The sequence below is a fragment of the Diceros bicornis genome, chromosome 9 (assembly GCF_020826845.1).
Source record: "Diceros bicornis minor isolate mBicDic1 chromosome 9, mDicBic1.mat.cur, whole genome shotgun sequence".
Classification (NCBI taxonomy): Eukaryota; Metazoa; Chordata; class Mammalia; order Perissodactyla; family Rhinocerotidae; genus Diceros; species Diceros bicornis.
This window is the reverse complement of record NC_080748.1, coordinates 1,903,993-1,929,043: the sequence shown is the minus strand read 5'-3', so window position 1 is coordinate 1,929,043 and position 25,051 is coordinate 1,903,993. Positions and strand designations below refer to the sequence as shown.

The window sequence follows — 25,051 nt, the reverse complement described above, 5'->3', positions numbered from 1 at the left end:
TATCCCTGCAGTGGTCTCTGTCTTTCTCTGCCACATCAGATGCCCCTCCCTAGTCCCATTCTCCACGTGTGCTCTCTGCTCCCTCCCTCTATGATGACCCAGCACTTTGGGTGTTGGAGTCCCCTGGTGCTTTCCTCTTCTGTGAGCTGCCACGGGGCTGTCTCCTCTCCCAGCAGTTTGTGCCCTGAGGGCAAACCCCCACCTTGGGGTCTCACTCTCTCAGTACAACAAGAGCAGGGGTGGAACGTGCTTAGTGGGCACAGAGACACCCTTGAGCTGTGTGGCACACGTCCAAAGATAGTAGCTCAGGAAATCACAAACATGCCACAGAGCCAGCTCCCCTCCCTTTCCAGGGCATGTGGCTTTGTCCCCTCAAGGCCACTTGCTGAAGCACAGGATGAATGGGCTCTGACAATTGACGGAATGGAGCACTTTGAAAGCAAAATGGGACAGTTAGCCACTCTCCACTTCCGGGTTGCTAAAACTACACCAGCCTGTGCTTGAAGAGCGGCTGAAAATATCTAATGGAGAAATATTCAGTGTCAATGCAAGCTTTTCTATTTTTTCCATTCTCTGAGAACCTAGGCACATGAAATAATGGCTGTTCTTGGATCTGAACTCTAAAGAGCTAAGGGACTCACACACAGGCTCATGGAGAGCTCAGAGACACGTGGATGCCCAGTCAGCACCCTCACTGCCCTGATGTCATCACCCCCATGCCAGTCTGCTCTCCTGGTCAGTTCTGGGATTTGCACGTGGTAGCCTTTTTTCTTTAGGATTGTGGGGTATGCGTGTGGGTGTGGGTGTGTGGGTAAATGTAGTCTGTACGTAAAACTGATGGCGCTCTTCTCAGAGGCATCTACAGGACATCTACTCCCCTGGGACCAGAGCAAAAACCAGATGCAGTCAGGTCAGATGCTCTGCTGCCTGCACAGGCAACACTGGCAGTCTGGGAGTCTGATTTAAGGATTGTGCTGGGTGGGCAATGCTCTGGAGAGCTGTGAGCTTGGAGACCTTGCAGAAGCCTTGGGCCACGGCCCACCCCTGCTAGGAGCCAATGTCAGGATGGCCGCAGGAACCCCAGCCCCTCTGAGATCACAGAGACAGCCTTTCTCTTATCCTGAAGGTTCCTTCTGAGGATGCATTTGCTTTGGATCCAGGTTGGCTTGGCTGACGTCCAAGGCCTGCTCAGTTGACCTTTGTCAATGATGACCACGGAGAGTTGGGAATTCGGCTTATTATCCCAACTCGCTGGCTAGAGTCCAGCTCTGGCTACCCAACCTGGCTCAATGTCGGGCGTCTCAGCTGAGCCCTGCCCACTTGCCATCCCACAGTCTGGCCTTCTTGGCCCATCAGAGGCAAACCCTCATTTGCCGCATCCCTCGGCGGCACTGCTCGTTCGCTCCTGCCCCACCACAGTCCCCTCTCTGGAGACAGTGTCTTTAATCCAGAATGCATTTAGTCGGTGCAGTCATTGATGGAGGAATTAGTCCATGGTTTTCTCTCTTTTGTTAGCAGTCAAGGTTTTGCTAAAGATCTCTGTACTTCCTGTTTTTCAAACAGCTGCCACACAACTCAGTTCTCTCTCCTTCCTTCTCCATTCCCTCTGGCCTCTTCCAAGCCTAAGAGATGCCCATCTCTGTCTCCCTTTGTGCCAATCCTGTCAGCATGTCCTGATGGAGTTCGTGTGGTGGCACCATGCTGGGCATGGGTGAGACAGCCAGAGGGGGATAAGTCAGATCCCTTCACTGGAGGAGTTTCCAGCCTAAGAAAAGGGTCAGAAACCCACAGAGGTAACTTATACTCCAACAAGGTGAGGCCAGAACAGAGGTGGGCCCCTAATGCAGTGGGAGGGTCTCACCATGGAATCCACAAGTGCTACTCAGAGGTTTTGAAGGACAAAACAGGAGCCCAATTGGGCTGGCCCCGTGCTGTGGTAGTTAAGTGCATGAGCTCCGCTGCTGGTGGCCCGGGATCCAAACTGATGCACCGCTTGTCATGCCATGCTGTGGTTGTGTCCCATATAAAAGTGGAGGAAAATGGGCACAGATATTATCCCATGGCCAGTCTTTCTCAGCAAAAAGTGGAAGATTGGCATGGATGTTAGCTCAGGGCTGACCTTCCTCACAAAAAAAAATAAAAGAAACTCAACATGTGTGCTAGAGTATAGAAGGAATTGGAGCAGAAGGGATGATGTGAACAAAGATGCAGAGTACAACAGGGTGTTGAGTTCAGGGCAGCAGGGGTGGGGATGGCAGGAGGAACATGGGAAACAGGACTCAAGGCATGGAGTGGGCCCTGCAGAGAGGCTGCCTGGGGAGGGTCAAGGTGGCCCTCTCCATGTCAAAGTTGGTTTGTAAACATGATCCCAAGGCTACAGTTTTACTACAAACCCTGAACTGAAGATCTGTGCAGTTTCTTGCAGAGTCAGCCTTCCAGGATTCTGAGTGCTCCCAAGCCAGGAAAATACCATGACCACCTCTAAATTCCTACCCTTCCCTTTGGGCTGCCTGAGCCGTCCCAACTTACTTCCAATCATAAATGGGAGAAAAATAACTATTAAAACAATGAAATGGTGCCAAACTGAGGATTCTAGAGGAGGGAAGGATTCTTCTCAGAAGAGGATGTTCCCTTTGTTTTAGATGGTCCTTGTAGCTTTTTGGTTACAAAAGATGAAGCCCAAGAGGACTCTTTAGATGGGAGAGAAGAGACTGAGCAGAGCTGGACAGTTTTGCTTAATAACTTTGCTTTTGTTTGGGTGTGATCTCCCGTTACCTCTAGGGAGAGTTGGCTGCTGGTGGGGGCTCTGAGTGTAGAGGGTATAGAGGGAGTAGAGACAGGGCCAGTGTCCTCGATGTCTGACCTGTGCACAGCCTGCTAAGAAGGGTCTAATGCCTGGTTTAAGGCTCTGCTGTTGTTGCCTTGAAATTCTTAAGAGCCCTGCATTTTCAATTTGCACTGGGCCCAGCAAAGTATTTAGCTGATCCTGAAAAAAGGTGTAGACAAGGGTATATTGGTAAAGGATTAATGACCAGCTCTCTGAAAGAAAAACTCTGATTGGTAGCACTGGCCAATTTCCATGCTGTAAACATTCCTACCTTGGCCCATTTTAAGCTACCAAAGAGTGAATAACAAGCTTGCAAGATTCTTGAAAATTTCACAACCGACTTGCAAGTTGGTGTGAGCCAGCTCCAGCACATCACTGGATGTAAGGCGAGGGTCTTGGCAGATAAAGGGATTATGAACACCCCCGCACCACCACCAAAATGGCAGTTGGGAGAGTGTGTAGAGAGGCCAGCGTGAGGAGAGGAGGTCAGCAAGAAATCCCTGTAGCAGGAAAGGCTGAGTGACAGGAGGGCAAGGATGTCTTCTATTCAGCTTTCAGCTGTTTTCTGTTTCAGTACTGGAAACCCCCTCGAGTGCATCTAAGCCTTTCAGAAAGTCTGGTCCATACTTGGCCCATGTTGAGGGCTTGGGGAGTGAAGGAGGAGCCAGCTGGGTGTCATTAGGGCTTTCCTGGATACTCTGGTTCTCCTCCTGGGTCAGGGCAGGACTGTACTGCCCAGGGCCCTGAAGTCGGGTGCGGTCATGTGACTCGCTGTGTCCAATAAAACTTGAGCAGAGTTGTCAGGCATCATTTGCCACATTCCTTCCCCTGCCCTGGGACTGGTGAATTTCCTGATGGTGGGAGCCCCGTCAGCCTGTGTCCCTGACTCTGAGTGAGAATTTTGTGGAGCAGAACACACAATGGACACACAGTGTGAGAGAGAAAGCATTCTTTGTTGTTTTAAGCCTCTGAGACTTGGGGGCTGTTTGTAATTGCAGCAGAATCTAGCTCCACCTGACGGACACATGGAGCGACCACAAGGGGGCAAGGAGCAGTCAAGACTGAGTGGAGACTGGCACTGTGAGAAGTGATACAAGAAGCCAGGAGAGCAGAATTGGAAGCCAGATGTGGCCAGGAAAATGGAAGACCCTGAGAATCCTCAGGAATACGTGGGATGGGGCTTGAGGGAGTTTTCTGGCTATCAGGTGACACAGTGTTTCCTGAATATGCACATTTTATATGGCCCGTCTCCCCAGCAAGGAAGGAATAACGTGTGTGGCAGGCACAGGCCACGGATCTACAGCCAGGAGACCCAAAGTTAAGCCTGGATTCCAGCGCTGGAAGTGACCTTGGAGTGACCTTGGATAAGTCCTTTCCTCTTCTGTGGACCTCTCAGTTCTCAGATCCCTCCCAGCTCTGACATTCTATGACCCTCTGTCTTTGTCACGGGCATCATTCATCACTTACTTGGCTCCTCAGCACCTCCTGCCTACCTGATGGCCTACTTCCTGGGAAATGGGCTCTGTTTCAACTTCCTGGAGCCCCTCCAGAACATACAAGTGCCCTCTGCTCTGCAGGGTGTGCGTGTGTGTGTGTGTGTGTGTGTGTTTGTGTGTGAGAGAGAGAGAGAGAGAGAGAGAGAGAGTGAGAGTGAGTGAGTGAGGGAGTGAGAGAGAGAGAGAGAGAGAAAGACTACAGCCAGAAAGGTTTACCAAGCTGATCTTGCAAAGTCTTACTTAGGGGCCGGCTACATGGCTTAGTGGTTAAGTGCACCCGCTGCGCTACTGGTGGCCCGGGTTCGGATCCCGGGTGCGCACTGACGCACCGTTCGTCCAGCCATGATGAGGCGGCGTCCCACATACGACAACTAGATGGATGTGCAACTGTGATATACACTTATGTACTGGGGCTTTAGGGAGAAAAAGGAGGACTGGCAATATATGTTAGCTCACAGCCGGTCTTCCTCAGCAAAAAGAGGAAGATTGGCATGAATGTTAGCTCAGGGCTTATCTTCCTCACACACACACAAAAAAAGCCTTACTTTAAAATATCGTTTTCCCTGGAGAGTAATATACTCAGTTGGAAACGTTGCTCCTAATTCTCACCACAAAGGCCTCTGCTGCCACGCTGACACAAACACACACACACACACTTTCACCAAAACTGACCAGTTTTGTGCTCTCCAGCACCAGAGAGGGCCCTGCCCTTTGCACCCACCCCTTCTCTGGCCTACCAACCCCCGAAAACTTTCAAGGCCATATGCGATATGAACCCATACCTTCTTTGGCCATAAAATGACTCGTTTTCTACCTGGGTTCACACTGCAAACTATATTATGGTGCCCATCACACTCTACCACAATCAGACCTTAAGGCTAGAAGCTTCCATCTCTTTGCTGCCTCCCACAGAACCTGATGTCCATTCATTCATCAAGTCCTTACAGAGTACCTACTATGTGCGAGGCAGAAGGGACAGAGTGATAAAGGACACCCCTGCCTTCAAGGAAGTCCCACCAGACCAGGTGAGGGACAGACACCTGAGGAGCCGGCTCTGCCATGGCATGCTGAGGGTGGGAAAGCTGTGGCAGCAGGGGTCATGGAGCACATTCTGGGATGAGAGTCCCCAGGAGGAGGCATTTGAGCTTGGTAGGATTCCACCAGGCAGGGAAGCGTGGGGGTGGAAGGGGCACTCCATACAGAAGCCCCAGCATATGCAAAGGCCAAGGTGTGCACAGCTCATGACCGGGGACACTGGCTGGAGCCCCGAGTGATGGGGTAAGAGGAGCCTGGGGAAGAGGATGAGGCAGTGGTCAGCAGATTTTAGGCAGTTAGAGAATGAGTGAGTGAGTGAATGACCCCCTTGATCATGAAGCCAGTAACCTGGTACTGGTCCTTAGACCTATTCCTTCGTCCTTAGCAAGGACTCAGCTTGGTTTCAGGGCTATGTGTAGGGCTAGGATAGATCTCAGAATGAACTAGATGGTTTAGACATGGGACAAGCCCCGATCCCAGGACCCACAAGTAGAGTGGCAAGACTGGCAAGCAGACACACAGACCTGGGTTCTAGTCCTGGCTCTGCCACCTCCCAGCTGTGTGAGCTTGGTCAGGTGCCTTGAGTTCTCTGAGCCTGCTTCCTCGTTCCAACCTATGAGGATGGTTATGGGGACTGACTAAGAAAGCATCTCTGACAGTGCCTGCTGCAGTGTAGAGGAGGTGTGTGGAATCTGAAACTTTTGTTCAAGCTCAAGTTTCAAGCTGATGTGATCATTAGTTCAGAGCTTGACAGCGGCACCATAAGGTGGAATTAGCAACTTCAGAGCGTTGAACATTCTAGGCAGAGCTGGCTTCAAGGGCGTGTGATGGAGTCCTGTGCTCAGAAGGCCCCATGCTTGGGGCTTCAAGTTCTGCAGTTGCAACCTTGAAGTTATTATTTCTCTTTGAATTTGTTTTCATGAGAAACATCTGATGGAACAATGGAGCACACCCCAGGGGCTTGGAGCCTCAGCCCTCATGTGTTCCTGCCTACTGTTGCCTCCCTGGGATGGTGTCTCAGCTGCTTGCTCCTCACATGCCGGCACCCCCAGAACCCATGACCTCCTCTATCCTCTGTCTGGGAGCAAATGGGTGGAGTCAGCCAGGAAGACTCACATTCCACAGTGAGTCACCCTCCACCTTCTGCAGGGGCCTTGGGGTAGGTGCAGAAATGGCGGGTGCAGTGAACAACCGATCCTGTCTCAGGGCAAGGCAAGGAGACAATGCCTGGGCACTAGGTGGGTGACTCAGCAGGGGCATCTTGCCCACCCCTCATCTAGGTACCAAGTGTATCATGGCACAGAGTTTAGAGGAGGTTGAAGGTTGATATTAGGGGGTTGCCTGTCTGCCATGGGTGGGTTGGTGGGCTGTGAGAAGGGGAGGTCGACTTCCCCGACTCCACCCAAGGCCTTGCATTTTTCCCTTGCATCAGGCCCTACAAATCATGCAGCCAACCCTGGTTAGAATCTGTTTCCATTTTCCCATCCTCAGCTCAGAGTCCACGGTCCTTATGTGATGTGGCCAAATTGCTCTGAGCATCTGATGCGCACTGGTGAGATGAGGGGGGGAGAGGCAATCACATCATTCGGCGCTGGGGTAGACAGCTGGTGAGGGGCATCTAAGGGACAGAGAGCCAGCGCCTCCCAAGCTTTAATGTAAATGGCAATCGACTGGGATGTTGTGAAAGTGCAGATTCTGATTCTGGAGGTCTGTGCAGGGCCTGAGATTCTGCATTTCTAACATGCTCTTGCTTCATGGACCACATTTTGAGTAGTGAAGTTCTAGAAGCCTTAACCTAGGAACAGCGTGGCCTCCAGACTGATGCCCGGCAAGCCCCTGTAGGAGCTCTTATGACAGGCAGAGGGAACGACTGCTTAGAACTTAGCCAGCAGCCCACACTGTGATGACTCACCAGTAACTCTGTGTCCCCGGACACTTCAGCTGATAATGTGGGAATGCTTAGTCAATGTGGTCATCAGCAGAGTAATTAAAAACTCGCCCATAAATAACCTCACTCAATCCTCACAACTTTGTCAGGCAAGTATAAAAAGGCTGCTTTATAGATGAAGGAATTGAGGCACAGATGATGGGGGGATGTACTCTAGGTTGCAACCGTCAAGTGGCAGAGGTAGGATCTGAACTCAGATCTGGCTAAGGCCCTTCTCACTCTGCCAGCATCACTAAATTTAAGTTTCTAGGCTGGCATAGCTGTGGCTGGAAGCTGGTCCCCCTGCCCATCATGTGCCCCCCCGATCTTGCAGGAGCCCAGAGTGTGAGGTGTTTGGCCTGTGCCCTGGGCCCCCTGGCCAGCCTCCTCTGCACCCCTAGCCAGCAGTCACCTCTGCCTTCAGCCACTCGATATTGATCTCCCCATCCTCGATCTGCTGCCGTAGCTGCTTGGCTACTGTCTTCTCGTCTCCATGATCTGCAGCAGGTGCAGGTACTTCTGCATCAGCTCTTCACACTCCCTGGCCAGGGTCTGGTAGACGTGGACAGACAGATGTGGTAAGACACTGCCTTCTTGTCCCCCAAGAGATCCAACCAGAAATGGGGCTCTGCCACTGACTGCAATTAGGAGATGGTCCTGACTCCCAGATATGGTGTGCGGGGCATTGACCTGGCTGCTGTGCTGTTACTGACTGCTCTGGCTCCTTCTCCAAATCCTGTCTCACATTCTGACCTCTGGTCCTCTAACTGATCCTGTTCTCTCCCCTCTCCCTCCGATCCACATCCTAGGGCCTTTGTACAGGCTCACTCTCTTGTTAGACATAATGCATCTGCTGACTTGAAGTTAAAATCAATGCTCAAATTGAACAACAAGGATGTGACAGCACATCTGTTTACAACATGGTTCACTGAATATTTTGAGTCCACTGTTGAGACCTACCACTCAGAGAAAGAGATTCCTTTCAAAATATGACTGCTCACTGGCAAGTGCTGGGGTTCCCATGGAGAGACTGATGTTGGTGTGTGCCCCCCTCCACACACGCACCAAAGTTAGGAAAAGTCTTATGACTCGCATAATAGAGGTCTCTGAGGAGAGCAGGGCCAGAATCTGAAGTAGCTCTGAAATGGCTTGAGGGAGCAAGGAAAGGAGCCTGGTCTGGGTTTTTGTTGTGGTTGGAGGTTTTAAAGAAAAATTATTTAATGACACCTGTCAAAGATGGTAAGGCATATTTTATTCAGAACCACTGTGATACGTAGGGACCACCGTGATGGGATTCACAGCGGGGGAGAAATGAGATTGGACTCTACTCTGAATGCAGCATGGGCAAGTGGGAATTCATGGCCAGGCAGCATGGTGGGGGTCACAGGATGGAAAATTACTAAGAGAAAAAACAAGTGTTGGGGTTTCTGGCTAACCTGACCTAACAGGATTCTTACCAAAGAGAGGCCAGAGTGATCAGACACCACCTGAGGGATGGTGGAGGAGGAGGAGGAGCCTGAGCAGATCTCGATGGTGATCAGACATACGGGTGGGTGTTCTGGTTAAACTGAATTAGCAAGGTTCTTGCTAAAACTGGATTTTACAAGGAAGTGTACAGACAGGCCTACAAGAAGGTTCAGGAGCCTGACTAAAGTTTGGTCAAAGCAAGAAATCTTTGCCAGGCGTGAGACCAGGGCAAGAGTTCTGCACACAGACAGGGATTGTGTGGTTGGATCCGAAGCCAGTTCCAGAGAAGGGACTTCTTAATCCTGGTGGGGAAGGAAAAAGCCTCCCAAGAACCATTGCCCCAGCCCCGCCCAGCACGCCCCTCCCCTCCCTGACTCCCTGCTGCCCCTCCTGCCCCAACAGCCATGGGCTTGTCAGGCCAGCGCCAGAGCACCGAGGGCGGATGGAAAGAGCGTCCAGACCCGCAGGGACCTGGTTGTCAGACGCACCGGTCTCACTATGGGAGCTGCCCCCACCCGCTCCACCTGAGGAGCTGCTCCCCCCGACGGCCCCGCCCCAAACCATGCCAGCCAGTCCCAGCGGCTAAGAGTCCAGGCGAGCACAGTCTTCCATGCTGACCGGTGCAGGTGCCCCTACCCGCGTCCCTCTCCCCGCTGCCCAGGAGAATGAGCAGAATGTGATGCTCAACCACTGGGGCCAATCCAGGTGAGCAACGTGGGCAGGGCCAGAAGTGTGGGCGGAAGTGCATCGGTCGCCACCTTGGCGTCCGGCGGGGCCCCTCTCGGAGGGCCGGCCACATTCTCCCTCCCCCCTCGGTCTGGGTCATTTGCTATGAACACCGCAGCAGCGACCCATCAGGGCAGCGGAACAGACGCGTTTTGGCAGCGCTACCCCAGGGTGGGTGCATCAGGCAGCAGTTTGCCTAGGCCCACAGATGTGGCCATCTTGCTTTACGGAGGACAGATGGGCACGCGCCGCCATCTTGCCATCCTGCGGGGCGTGGGGACCAGCTCCCACTTGCTGCACAGTGTCGCTTTGAGCCCTACTCTTGTGGCAGTCCCACTATGGGGCGGAGAAGAGGGGGCCGGAGCCTGGCAGCATGACAGCCTGAGGCCCGGGATGGTGATCACTGCACTGCCACGAACTGCTCCCACCACTGGGCAACGAGGAGAAACAGCCATCTCATTCCACAGGTAACCAGCTGCTGCCGCCCAGTCAGACCCCTGGTGTTCCAGCCCAAGGCAGGCAGCACTCTGTGCTTGGGGCCTCGGGGCCGGTCCAGAAGGTGAGTGAGCGCCGGGCGCTATGTGGCCTTGGTCTGTGCCACTGTCTCTGCTCTGGGCACCTCGGGCCACTGCGGCCATCCCATGGCCACTGGCACCCACCTTATGGCCTCCACCACACTGTCACCCCCACCCCCTGGCCACTCTGCTCTCCACTGATTCAGGCTGGGGCCAACAATGTCAAGAAACAGGGTATTCTGGAAACACTCTTTCTTAGGTCACTATCTTCTTGCATTTGCCATGACTTTTCTGCTCTTTTGATGGCAGGGAGCCTGCCTTGATCTCTGAGATCAGGAATGTGGCTGAGCAAATGCAGCTTCTACCTCCAAATTGACACACCTCTCAGATGCTCTGTTGCTAGAAGGGTCCTGGCAGTGCAGGGAAAGGTGGCTCTGCACTGGAGGTGAGTCCTGGAGAGGCGTCTGACTCTGCAGATTCTGCATGTGACAGCATCCTGGGTGGAGGAGGTTGCAACCCGCTCCTCACTGGGAGGCTTACCCTGGGGACTCAGGGAAGGGGCTCCTCTCTTCACTTCTTCCTTGGGATCCCACAGCAAGATGAGGGGTTTGCCTTCCCTTTGGCCTGGCTCCCTTCATGAGGGCTTCTGGAATTCAGCCAGTTGAGTGAGTCCTTTCCTGCAGACTCTGCAATGGAGGTCCCAGAACAGTGCACTGAAGACATTCTACTTTGAAAACCTCCTGGCAGATCCTTTTGTTTCATGTTGCAGGTTGTTATTGAATATTTAAAGACCTGAATGCCACTTGTTGTCTTTAGTCTTATTCAAAGTTAACAGTGGTTTGTTTTAAGTCGGAAGTTGTTACAATCCATCCAAAGAACTAGTAATGTGAGCTTGTTTCAGAAGTCAGAGAACATGCTTTCTTGACAGTTTCCTTCAGAGTCTGTGTCCCAAAAGTTTTGTTACTGTTTTTGAGAATGATGCAAAACACTACAGAGAAGGTTGCTCTTGGCATGTGTCATTGTTTAACGTGGTATGGGGGCAAAGGAAGTGGGGGTCCTTTTGTAACTTGTCACAAAGCATTGAGAAATGTTAGAAGGTCAGGTTGCTTGGAACTCCCTGAGGACCTAGTATCCACTCGGCCTCATGAGGGTTAGATGAACTCAGGAGGAGAAGAAAGCCTCGAGAGAGACCCCCTTCCTCCCCATGTGCATAGTTTTCTCTAAATAGAGATTTTACCTTAATGAGGAGAAAAGATTATGAAGTGTCTTGGTCAGTACATTTCAGGGGCTGGTTGCTTGGTACAGGAAGCAGTTTTCCTCCTGGTAGTGGAAGGACAGGAGGAACACAGAACCACAGCTCTTGGGGCTGACCTCCTCTTGGCGGCAGTCCTGCATCCTCGGCTGCTTGAGTAGAGCTGGGGCCAGGCGCCCTGCTGAGTGCCTGGGAGGCTCTGCTGGCCGACACCTGGCCTGGCTTTGAAATAGGGGGACCAATCCTCCCCATTTTAGCACCCAAAGTCCTGCATCCCAGGGACAGCAGGAGGGTTGGACAGCCATGAGCTTCTAGGAACTATTTCTGAGGCTTCCTGAAGCCTTTCGTGTTGTCTTGGTGCCATCCTGTGCTCTCTGCCCGAGCATCTTTGTTCCTACAGGGCACTTACCACAACCTGGGAGAATGTCTTCACCTTCCTTCCTTCTCTGCCCTACAGATGGTCAGCTCCTTAAGGTAGACAGTGGGTCTTTCATCTTTCTATTACAGTAATAACTTGCAAGCAGAGGTGTTCCTTAAAACTTTACTAAAGTTTTAAATGGGCAAAATTCCTAAGTGTGGGTGTTCCCAAAAACACTTGTTTTGCTTTTATAATTGATTATTTTAGGGGGAGACATTTAATTCTTTCTTTTTAATTACTTTTTCATGTATCCTTGCAGGCTCCACATAAAGGACTCAAAACGTCTTGTCCAGTTGCTAAAAGTTGTTCACAGGGATGACTGGACCCTATTAAGTATTCTTTCATCTGTAGTGAACATTTCACCAAAAAAAACTCTTGAACAGGCTGGAGGGTCAGTACTACATGTTAAAGCCCACGGCCTTGCCCTCCATCTTCCACCTGACTGAGAAGGAGGAGCTGAAGGCCACTGCCGCCCCAGAAGAAATGAGACCAAGATAGCCGCCAGGGACAAGAGGAACATGCCAGTGAAGCAGATGGGAAAGGAGCTTCAGGTTCATCCTCATCCTCGAGGGAAAACCTGAGGGCCCAGGAAGGGTCCCGCAAATTGAAGCGAGCCCTTCTGCAGGGCAAACCCGAACCCAATGCCACCCAGGAAGCCACCAGTCAGGAGCGGGCAAAGAGTCTCTGGAAGGAACTCCAGGAGACAGTGTGGTCTCCACAGCGTGAGGCAGCCAGGGAGATGCAAACAGGTCTGCTGTAGATGCTGGCGATGAGACCGCCTCTTCCCAGCCAGGGCCTGCTGGATAAGAGTGGCATTTCCGTGGGTGACTTTATCCCTCAGGATCTGAGGCATGCAGATTTATTGGCTGGCATCCTTCTTACAGTTTCTCCTCAGCACACACTCAAGAGAGGCCATCTGTCCCTCGAGAGGCTGTTGACCGAAAGAGGCTGAAGAGAGATGTGGAGCCCACCTACAGTGGGGCCAGCCTTGGGCCTGATGAGAGCTTGGCCCAGAGCCCCCACGTTCATCATTCACAATGATGCCTCAGAAACTCTCCCAGAGCCCCTTCACCCTCCAACAGATGTCACCCCGGAGCCAGCCGTGGAAGATGTGCAGGATGAACACAGCAACACCGGCCCCAGGTCCCTCAGCGGGGTCATCCTGTCAGCGCTGGGGCCTAAGAACTCCTGGACTCGCTGCACTCCTACTGCTTCTGGTCCCGGGGGAACAGGAGCACGGGTGCCGCCTGCAGGAGCAGGTGGAGAAGGACAGCGAGCTGAAGAGGGGCAGCTGCCGACAGCCAGGTGCACACGCTGCAGGAGGAGCTGGACGAGCTGAAGGGAGGGGCTCCCTAACTGAGCAGCCTGCTGCCCCCAGCCGAGGTCAGTCCTGGGGCTCAGGGCTCCCCCACTGCCTGCTCCTCATGAGGAGTTTCCTGCTCCACAGCAGACGGCCCCTGAGCACCTCTGTGTGCAGCATGCCTGCTGCTGTCTTGGGAGAAGGCTCTGCTGGTAGCCGCCCCTTGCACACAGGGAGCCCAGGCTGCAGAGCTCACCCCGCTCGCTCTAGGGTGCTCAAGAGGCACCGGTAGTTGTCAGGGTTTAGCAGGTGGGGAAGGAGGCATTGCAGGTCAGCTGGGAAAGCCAGACCTACTCAATGAATGGTGCCTGGATAGTTGGTTTTCCACTTGAACAGGAGAAAATCAGCTTCTGTTGCATCCCTCACACAAATGTAAATTCCAATGAGTTAGGATCTAAATGTGAAATAAAATCGACATAGTAAACTATTGGAAAAGTTATAGGAGACTCTTAACATTATGGGGAGGTGCTTTCCATACATGTTTTAATGAATATCCTTGAACTGAAGTCATTTTGAACATTTTAATAATTTCTTTAAAATTTGAAACATCTTTTTGAGTAGAATACATTCTCTTTTGTAAAAATTAAAACACTAGAGAAATACATAAGCTAAGAAGTGGTAAAAACTCCTATTTCTCACCTACCTCCCAACTTTTATTCCTTGTCGGTAGTAAAATTTGGTGTGTAATCTCCTCCACTGTTTCCTGTGCTTTACCTACATATTTCTCCACCTGTACAAATAGGTTGGATATATTTTTGGTGTGTTTCTTTGCTATGTTTCTGATTTTCCTGCTCTCTTACAGTTTAGTAGTTGTAAACATTGGTTTCTCGATATTCCTTACATATTGAGGGTACCATCTTTTCCCTGTTATACATCCATGGAAAACATTTTCCTACCACATTGCTCATTTAATCTGGATCAGTGCTTGTCTTCCCAGATGTCAGTAACACTTCAAGAGGGAAACGGGTCTATGTGACAGGTTATTCAGGATCTCCGGGACCCCCAGGGCAACAACCAGTAGGACAACCCAAAACAAGAAACAAAACCCATCCCGCATGTTTCCAGATGCATCCTATGGGAAGGACGGCTCCAGTTGAGGACCACTGATGTCCTGGTCAGAGTTATCCACTATGTTCTCCTATCACGTTAAAGCTGTTTCTGTAGTTTCTCGTACCTGATGGTACAATTTGGTGCCTTTGTCTGTTCCTCTTGGTGCCTTTGTCTGTTCTTCTTGGTCAGACTGACCAAGGTTTCTCACTGTTACAGGTCTTTCCAGACAGCCAGCCCTTGACTCCATTGCTCAGGTCTATGTTGTTGTTCCTGTCTGGTGAATTCTCCCTTCATTCTGCTGTCATTGGTTTTATTGTGGTGTTGTTCTGGCTCTTGGAGGGAAGTGCTCAGCTTGCTGTACAGGTGATATTCCCTGATACCTGCAGTGGAGGCTGTGTCCCTTCTTCTGTCCCCTTGTCCCCACGTCATGGATTTGCCTCATGCTGCTCTCATTGCTGTTCATTTCTAAAGAGTTTCTCCTGTCTGTCTGGATTCCCTCTTTAACCTGAGAGATTTAGAAGGGTGTGGACAGATTTTCAAGTGGCTATGTTGGGGGAGGGGAGCCAATATTTTGTGATTATTTTTTACTTTTATTGCTTTAAGTTCCAGTAATATAGTCACTTATAGATTTCTGCTTTTTGGACTCTTTAGAGATTTCATTGTGGCTTAGCACACAGTCCATTGTGGTGACTGTTTCATCGTGGTTTGAGGAGAATGTTCGCTCTCCACTAGATGCTTACGTTGTCCCTGGGGCTGAGGCTAGATCTAGCTTTTTTGTGTTTGTCAGCAGATCTGTTTCCTAACTTACTGTATCACTTGACCTGTGGCTTTTTAAGAGAGGTAAGGTAGGTTTCCCTGTGGAAAGGGAAGGCACCTCCCTTGGGGTGCCTGTGTCTTCTTGTTTGTCCAGTTTTGCTTTATGTTTCAAGACCATATTGTTAGGTGCATAAGTGTCCCTGACAGTTATCAACACAGAGAACCCCTTTTTGTCCCATTTAAAGTCTTATTTCTTTATCTCCTTATTTTCAACCATATTATATCCCTTTATTTTATAACAATATTTTAACTCAACTTGAGAACCTTCATGTTTTTATAGAGCAATTTGATCTATTTACAATTGTGATTATTGATAAATTGGAATGTGAGTCTACCATTTAATTTAATTTTTAATTTGTTAGGTTTTCTCATGATTTTTCTATTCCTTTAGTGGGTGTCTTTCAGCTTTTAGGAACAACCATTTCTGCCTCTCTTTCTGTAAATGCTTAGAGTTGATCAGTTCCTGTGTTTTACACTCCCAACTCATCACCTTCCGGTCCCCGGCTTGAGAATATCTGATCTTAGTTCTGTGTTCTTATTTTCCCCATCAAGCAACCAGGATTGGATGTAAGTATACGTTTTATTGGTTACTTTGTTCACAACTGTTTATTGTATCCAAATTTTTCCTCCTTTTGGAAAGATTTGATGCTATTTTGGAACTCATATGACAGTGAAATTTTGAGACGAATCGAGTCTGAGATAGTCCTTAGGTACTGATGCTGGGGAGCTAGCACCTAACCTCTTAAAGTTGCATTGGTGTGTCAGCAGAGTCGGGATGAGGTCAGAGATATTTAAAAACGTGGAATTGAATGAGGTTTCCTGGAGACACTGTAGCTGTGGAAGGGCCCTGGGCCCAGCCTAGGAGCAGGCAGTGTTTGCAGAGGTGTAGCTGAAGAGGGTCCAGGAAAGGGGCCTGAAATGGTGGAGCATGAAGTTGCAGGAACCATGAGGGGAAAGGGTATTGCAGAAAGGAAGGGTGCTCAGCTGGATGGGATACAGCTCTGATCAGAATGGAGAAAAGATGGCTGGACTCGGCCACATGGGATCACTGGTGACCTCAGTCTCCTTGAGAGGGTGAGAATAAAGCTGGGTCTAGAGTGGGGGAAGGGAAGCCATGGGAGGGCAGTAGGTATGAGGCACTTTATTTAAGAGGTTTAGCCATGAAGGGGAGTTGGGAAAGTGGACAATAACCAAAAGGGAGCATGGGTCCAAGGGAGAGTTTTGTTTGTAAGGCGGAGATTAGCTACAAGGTGTCTGTGCTGCAGGTAGGACCAGATAGGGAGGAGGAGTCTGCTGGGCCCTGAAGAGGTGCCGGGCTGGGCTCCTGTTATGAGAGGTTTGGGGATTCGATTGGAGAGGTAAAAGAAACTTTCCACTCCAAACAAATGGACTGAAGGTATATTTTATTATAGAGAGGATGGTAAAGGTGATAGTCCGCAAACAGATCTGAATAGGTCAAATAATAAGAGGGAAAAAACACCAGCTCGACTGGAAAGGGAAAACATCCCCATCGGCTGAGATAGCAGCACATTTGAATAGGTCATATAATAAGAGGGAAAAACATCAGATCTATCGGATAAGGAAACACCAGATCGACTGAAGTGAAATGACACAAATCAACCAGAAAGAGAAACACCAGGTTGACTGAAAAGAGAACACATCAGATCAATTACTTCACAATAAATCAATTACTCACAACATCCATGCCCCACTGCTGGGAGAGTCCTGTCAATTGACACTGCTGGGCGGGAATCACAGTCCTGGGCAAGGCGTCTCTTCCACAGGTGGAACGCTCACCGTGTCTCAGTCTCCAGCAGTTTATATAAGCAGTTACAGAGTTTACAGAGAGAGCATTCAATGTTCCCATGCACAAATGGTTATCAGTGGCGTACTAGCACTGAGCCCCACCCTCTGGCTATTGTCCCAGCCCAGTAGTTGTGTACGTGCATTGTTTACCCTGCTTATCCTCCCAGCCCAGCTCAGATGGCCAGTCTGCCCCAGGCTGCGGCGCTTGAGGGGCCTTGAATTTTTTACACATTGCAACCATCTCCATGGGAGAAGGGCCAGTTCCCACCATGCAGAAAGCAGCTTTTTTATTTCTTTTTGTGCTGGTGGCTGTAGGTCAATGGAGCGGCCAAACATGGCTGTACTAATGTCAAGAGAGCTCCGCTGCCTGGTGACGGGCAGAGAGCAAGAGGACAGATGTGGTCGTGGAAAGGGCGCCCTGTGCCTCTGCTCCTGTATTCCTGGAGCGTGAGGTGGGCAGTGGTTGGGAGTGGAGGGGCGATGCAGAAGGTGTTAGGTGAACGGCAGGGGGAGGAGGGAGAGGGAGAGAGGACACTGTGGCTTGGTCTTCATGGCTCACATGGAGCTCCCCACTGGGATCTCCGATCACCAACTGTTGACTCTCTTTGATGTTTTCATCAAAATGTCGGCTCTCTTGATGGTTCCCAAGGCTATTATGAATTTGTTCATCAATGAAGGAATCTTTGGGTCATTTTTAAGGGATTCTATGTCAAAGGGGCTCTACATGTGTTTATTCAGTCCATCATCTGTACCCAATCCCTTTGTTTTTGGACAGATTCCATACAACAGAGCAGCCGAGCCAGTGGCCTGCAGGTTCCAGGGTTAGGGAGATTTGCCCTCCAGAAAGCCGATGCTGGTTGGTATTCTCACAGGACGTGGTGCTCTGTCCCTGAGCCCGCTCTAATTCTGGGTGTCATGACATTATAAATCCTGGGGCAGTTCTGTCAGGGCCCATGGTTGGCATTTCTGTGATTAGTGAGGGCAAACATTTTTCTGTGATCATTATCTGTCACTTCCCTGACTGTGCTGTCACCTGCCTTGCTCACTGAGCTCTGAACCTTCCTGGTAGAACCAGGACGTTCACTCTCTATCCAGTGTGATTGCACGTTCCCTCAGTGTACTTGCTTCAAAAATATCTGTTTTCTTCACATTCTTTGATTCCTTGTACATATAATCTAGATTTAATCTGGAGCTTTCAAAATGTTTTATTGTGGAAAACCTTGAACATACACAAATTAAACAGAAAAGTGTGATAGCCCCCCATGTTTCTATTACCCAGCTTCAACATTTATTAATATTCTGATATTCCTGTTTCGTCTATATTTCTACCCACTCCCTACCTTCCATTGATTATTTTTTAATTAATAGATTGTTTTTTAGGAAAGTTTTAGATGGACAGAGAAATTCAGCAGAGAGTGCAGAGCATTTCTCCCTCCTCCCCCACAGTTTCCCCTACGGTTAACATCTTGCTTGACCACCTGTGTTAGTGCAGTCCATTCCTTACAAGTGAGGAGCTGATGCTCATAGAGCGTTCATAACCAAGTCCGTAGTTTACATTAAAGTTCATTGTCTTGCTGTCATGTACTTGGATTTTGACAAATGCATAATCTCATGTATCCACCATGACAGTATCCTACGGAAGAGTTGGATTGCCCTAAAATCCCTGTGCTTTACCTCTTCGTCCCTTGCCCCCCAACTCCTGGCAACACTGATCTTTATACTGTTTCTCTAGTTTTGCCTTTTCTGGAATGTCGTGTAATTGGAATATATGAAAACTATGGAACAGTGTATATAGCCTTTTCCGGTTGGCTTCTTTCACTTAGCAGTATGTATTTAAGTGTCCACTATGTCTTTTTGTGACTTGATAGCTCATTTCTTTTTTTTTCCTTTTTGTATATTGAGTCAAAATATACATAACAAAAAGTGTTTCATCTTAACCATTTTTAAGTGTATACTTCAATGGCGTTAAATACATTTCCACAGTTGTACAGTCACCACCACTATTCATCCACATAACTCTTGTAAATCTGAAACTCTATACCTATTAAACAATAACCCTCCCTTCTCCCCTCCCCCAGCCCTTGGCAGCCACCATTCTACTTACTCTCTCTATGATTTGACTACTCTCAGTTCATACAGTATTTGTCTTTTTGTGACTGGCTTATTTCAGTTAGCATAATGTCTCCAAGGTTAATCCATGTATAGCATATTGGAGAATTTGCTTCCTTTTTAACACTGAATAATATTCCATTGTATGGATATACTACATTTTGTGTATCCACTCATGTGTCAATAAACACTTGGGTTGCTTCCACGTTTTAGCTATTGTAAATAATACTGCTATGAACATGGGTGTACAAATATCTCTTCAAGGCTCTGCTTTCAAGTCTTTTGGGTGCATATGCAGAAGTGGAATTGCTGGATCACATGATAATTCTATGTTCAATTTTTTGGAGGAACATCCACACTGTTTTCCATAGCAGCTGCACCATTTTACATTCCTATCAACAGTGTACAAGTGTTCCCATTTTGCCGCATCTTGGCCAACACTTGCTGTTTTGTCTTTTCGATAGCACTCAACTTAGTGGGTGTGAGGTGGTGTCTCATTGTGGTTTTGATGTGCATTTCCCTAATGATTAGTGGTGTTGAGCATCTTTTCATGTGCTTATATGCCATTTCTAAGTCTTCTTTCGCAACGGAGTCTTCAAATCCATGCCCATTTTTGAATTGGCTTGTTTTTTATTTGTTTAATTTAGGACTTCTCTGTATATTCTGGATACCAGTCTCTTGTCAGAAATATGATTTGCGAATATTTTGTCCCACTCTGTGGGTGCCTCTTGATGTACCAACTTATAAAATTTTCATGGAGTTCAATTTTTCCATTGTTTTTCTTTTGTTACCTGTGCCTTTGGTGTCATATCCAAGAAATCATTGCCAAGTCTGGTGTCATGAAGATTTAATCTCATGTTTTCTTCTAAGAATTTTCTTGTTTGAGGTCTTACATTTATGTCCTTGATCCATTTTGAGTTAATTTTTGTATCTAGTGTTGGATGGGGTCCAGCTTCAAGATTTTGCATGGGGATATCCAGTTTTCCCAGCACCATTTGTTGAAAAGAAACCTTTCTCCATTCCATGGTCTTGGCACCCTTGTCAAAAATCACTTGACCATATATGTGAGGGTTTGTTTCTGGGCTTGCTATTCTATGCCATTGATCTCTATGTTTGTCTTTATGACAATACCATACTATTGATTACTGTAGCTTTGTAGTAAGTTTTGAAATCAGGAAGTGTGAGTCCTCCAGTTTTGTTCTTCTTTTGCAAGATTGTTGTTGGCTGTTCTGAGTCCCTTGAGATTCCATGTGAATTTTAGGACGGGTTTTTCTATTTCTGCAAAAAATATCATTAGGATTTGGATAGGGAATACATTGAATCTGTAGATTGCTTTGGGTAATACTGACACTTTAACAATAGTAAGCCTTCCAATCCATGAACATGGGATGTGTGTCCATTTATGAACGTCTTCTTTAATTTCTTTCTGAAATGTTTTGTAGTTTTTATGGTGTAAGCCTTTCACCTCCTTGGTTAAGTTAATTCCTAAGCATGTTATTCTTTCTGATACTATTATAAATGAATTGTTTTTGTAATTTCCTTTCCAGAGAGCTCATGGTTCGTGTATAGAAATGCTGCCGATTTTTGTGTGTTGACTTTGTATCCTGCTACTTTTCTGAATTCATTTGTTAGATCAAACGGCTTTTTTGTGGAGTCTTTTGGATTTTTCTACATACGACATGATATCATCTTCAAACAGAGACCATTTTACTTATTTCTTTCCAATTTAGATGCCTTTTATTTATTTATTTATTTTTATTGCCTCATGGTTCTGGCTTGAACTTTCAATACTGTGTTGAATAGAAGTGGTGCAAGTGAGCATCCTTGCCTTGTTCCTGATCTTAGAGGAAAAGCTTTCAGTCTTCCATCATTCAGTAATATGTTTGCTGTGTGTTTTTCATATATGGCTTATGTTATGTTGAGGCACTTTCGTTCTATTCCTAGTTTGTTGAGTGTTTTATCATGAAAGGGCGTTGAATTTTGCCAATTGGTTTTCTGCATCAATTGAGTTGGTCATTTTTTTCCCCTTCATTTTCTGGATGTGGCTTATTACATTGATCGATTTTTGTATACCAGGAATAAATTTCACTTGGTGGTAGTGTATAACTCTTTTAATATGCTATTGAATTCATTTTTAATTGGCTAGTATTTTGTTGAGGATTTTTGCATCTATGTTCATCAGGGATAATGGTCTGTAATTTTATTTTCTTTTAGTGTCCTTGTCTAGTGTTGGTATCAGGGTAATGCTGGCCTCGTAAAGTGAGCTTGGAAGTGTTCCCTCTTTTTCAATATTTGACAGAGTGTAAGAAATCTTGTTTTTAATACTTCTTTAAATGTTTTGGTAGAATTCACCAGTGCAGTCATCTGGTCCTGGGTTTTACTTTGTTGAGAGATTTTTTTTTTAGATTTCTTTAAATATTAGTGACATATAACATATGTAAGTTTTAGGTGTTCAAGATGGTGATTTGTGAAAGGATTACCACAATACCCTGAGTTAACACCTCCATTCCCTCACATAATTAACTTGTTTTTTCTAGTGATCACTTTCAAGATCTACTCTCTTAACAAATTTCAAGTCTATAATATAGTATTGTTAATTATGATCACCATGCTGTACATTAGATCCCCAAAACTTGTTCATTTTACAGCTAGAAATTTGTGCAATTTGACTCACATCTCCCCATTTCCCCTAACCCCGGGACCCTGGGAAACCCATTCTTGTCTCTATTCCTTTGAGTTGGGCTTTTTTCGATTTCACATATGAGTGAGAATATATAGTATTTGTCTTTCTCCGTCTGACTTATATCACTTAGCGCAATGCCTCAAGGTCCATCCATGGTATCTCAAAATGCAGGATTTCATTCTCCTGCATGGCTGAATAATATCCCATTATATATTACATGTATACATATAGCTCACATTTTCTTTATCTATTTATCCATTGAGGGACACCTGGATTGTGTCCATGTTCTCTGTTTGTGAATAATGTTGAAATGAACATGGGGGTGCAGATATCTCTTCAGAATAGTGACTTCATTTCCTTTGGATATACAAGCAGAAGTGGAATTGCTCATTTATATATATTTCTATTTTTATTTTTTTGAGAAAATTCCATATTTTTTCCATAGTGACTGTAGCAATTTACATTCATACCATCAGTGCACAGGGTTCTCTCTTCTATACAGCCTCGCCAACACTTGTTGTCTGTTGTCTCTTTGAGAATAACCATTCTAGCAGGTGTGAGGTGATATCTCATTGTAGTTTTGATTTCATTTCCCTGATGATGAGTGATTACGAGCATCTTTTCATGTACCTGTTGACCATTTTTATGTCTTCTTTGGAAAAGTATCTATTCAGGTCCTTTGACCATTTTCATATTGTTTTGTTGGTTTCTTTGCTGTTGAGTTGTAAGAGTTTCTTATATACTGTGGATATTAACCCCTTTAGTTTGCCGATTTTTTCATTTGCTATGCAGAAGCTTTTTAGATTGATGTCATCCCACTTGTTAAGTTTTGCATTTGTTGCTTGCACTTTTGATATTATATCCAAAAAACTCGATGTCAAGACCAGTTTCATGGGGCTTTTTTCTCTATATTTTCTTCTAGTTGTTTTATATTTGGTGTCTTACCTTTAAGTCTTTAATTCAATTTGGGATCATTTTTAGAGTGGTGTAAAATAGGGGTCCAATTTCAGTTTTCTGCATGTGGTTATCCAGTTTTCCCAACAGCATTTGTTGTAGAAACTATCCATTCCCCATGGAGTCTTCTTAGCTGACTTGTCAACTGTTAGCAAACTGTATGTGTGTGGTTTTATTTCTGGGTCCTTGATTCTGTTCTATTGGTCTAGATGTCTCATTTTATACCTGTATCATACTGTTTTTATTACTATAGATTTGTAATAAAATTTGAAATCAGAAATTGTGATGCCTTCAGCTTTTTCTTTCTCGGGGTTCCTTTGGTTATTGGAGGTCTTTTGTGGATCCACATGAATATTAGGATTATCTGTTCTATTTCTCTGAAAAATGCCATGGGAATTTTAATAGGAATTGCAGAGAATCTTGAGATGGCATTGAATAGCATGAACATTTTAACAATACTAATTCTTCTGATCCATGAGCATAAGATATCTTTTCATTTCTTTGTGTCTTTGATTTCTTTCCTCTGTGTCTTATAGTTGTTAGTTTCTAGATCTTTCACCTTCTTGGTTAAATTTATTCATGAGTATTTTACTATTTTTGATGGCATTGTAAATAGGATTTTTTTCTTTATATCATTTTTTTTAATAATTTTTATTTATTTATTTTTTCCCCCAAAGCCCCAGTAGATAGGTGTATGTCATAGCTCCACGTCCTTCTAGTTGCTGTATGTGGGACTCGGCCTCAGCATGGCCGGAGACGTGGTGCGTCAGTGCGCGCCCAGGATCCGAACCCCGGCCGCCAGCAGTGGAGCTCGCACACTTTACTGCTAAGCCACGGGGCCGGCCCTTTATATCATTTTTAAATAGTTCATTGTTAGTGTAGAGAAAGGCAAGAGATTTCTATATGTTGATTTTGTCTCCTGCAGCTTGAGTGAATTTGTTTATTAGTCCTAACAGTTTGGGGAGGAGTCTTTAAGTATTTCTCTACATAAAATCATATCTGCAAACAGAGACCACTTTGTTTCTTCATTTCCAATTTAGATGCTTTATATTTCTTTCTCTGGCCAAATGTCTCTGGTTAAGACTTGCAGCAGTATGTTGAAGAGTGGTGTTGAGACTGGGCTCCCTTGTCTTGTTCTTTGTCTTAGCAAGAAAGCTTTCAACCTTTCACTGTTCAATATGATGTTAGCTGTGGGTTTGTCATGTAAACCTTTTATTATGTTTAGGTATGTTCCTTCTGTAACCCTTTCTTGAGAGTTTTTATCATGAAGGGGGGTTGAATTTGTCAAACTGCTTTTTCTGATTTGAGAGATTATTTTAGGATTTTTATCTTTCATTCTATCAATGTGGTGCATCACATTCATTGATTTGCATCATGTTGAACTTGATCATGTTGTTTGATCCTTTTTTTGAGTTTAGATAGTTTTGTTACAATGTGTCTTGGAGAAGAATGTTTTAGTTTGAAATTTTAGGGTGACTGATCGGCTTCAGGACCTTGGATGTCTACATCTCTCCCCAGATTTGGGAGGGTGTCAGCTGCTACTTTTTTAAGTCAACTTTCTTTTCCTTTCTCCCTGTCTTCTCCTCTGGTATTTTAATAATGCTTATCTATTTCTTTTCAAGGTATCCCATAATTCACACTGCCTTTCCCCAATCTTATCTGTTCCTTTTTTTTCTTTTTGCTCCTTTGACTCGATGATTTCAGATGACACATCTTCTAGTGCACTAATTATTTCTTGTACATGGTTGAATCTGATTTAGAAGGTCTCTATTGAATTCTTCAGTTCAGTCATTGTGTTCTTCAACTCTAGGATTTCTGTTTATTTTTCCTTAACGATTTCTGTTTCTATGTTGAACTTCTCACTTGTTCATGCACTATTTCCTTATTTTATTTAGTAGTCTATCTTTGTTTCCTTAGAGTTTTATGAATTTCTCAAAGAGCATTGTTCTGAAGTCTTTGTCACATAGTTCCTATATCTCCATTTCTTTGTCGGTCATTGGAGTTTTATTCTTTTTCTTTGGTGGTGTCATGGATCTTTGATTATTCATGATCCTTGTGACCTTCCATTGGTGTCTGCAAATTTGAGGAAGTAGGCATTTCTTCCACTTATTACAGACTGGCTTTAGTAAACCAAAGCCTTCACATTCAGCCCATCTAGGGGTCCTGGGTAGGCCATCTGGTGGTGTCCAGGGGCAGGCTTGTTGCTGGAGTCCTTGAGCAGCCTGGTACTGGGGTGAGTGGAAAGCTTGGGTCCACGGTATTGTGTCTGGCCCTGGGCACAGCTGGGACCCTGAGTTCACGAGTAACCCCACTGGACCCTGGTTTGGCAGGTCCTCATTGAGAGCCTGTGACCACAGGAGTCATCCAGGGCCATGAGAGTTGGCCAGAGCTGGGATGATCTGAGAGTCTTGGCTCACGGGAGCCTGCCAGAAGCCTGTGCCATGAGAGACAGTTTGTGCTGGTGTGGGCCAGAAGTCTGGATTCCTGGTAGCCTGGGGCCACAGGAGCTACCTGAGATTGCAGGAGCCAGCAGGCGCTGGGTCAAGATGGAAGACTGGGTTCATGGGAACCTGCCAGTGCCTGGTGCCATGGGAGCTGCCTGGGGCCGCC

General features: G+C 46.7%; 1 protein-coding gene across 5 annotated transcripts in view; it reads left to right on the top strand.

Moving 5' to 3' along the window:
* LOC131410021 (ral guanine nucleotide dissociation stimulator-like 3) overlaps positions 1-25,051 on the top strand; it is a 111,999-nt gene that overhangs the window by 70,079 nt on the left and 16,869 nt on the right. For 3 of the 5 annotated variants that reach the window (XR_009221100.1, XM_058547741.1, XM_058547740.1), the window contains exon 1: positions 12,979-13,046. The exons of the other annotated variants lie outside the window; for them this stretch is intronic. The gene's annotated coding sequence lies outside the window, so the exon portion shown is untranslated. Of the gene's footprint in view, positions 1-12,978; positions 13,047-25,051 lie in introns of those variants that run through there. 5 annotated transcript variants of the gene reach the window in all.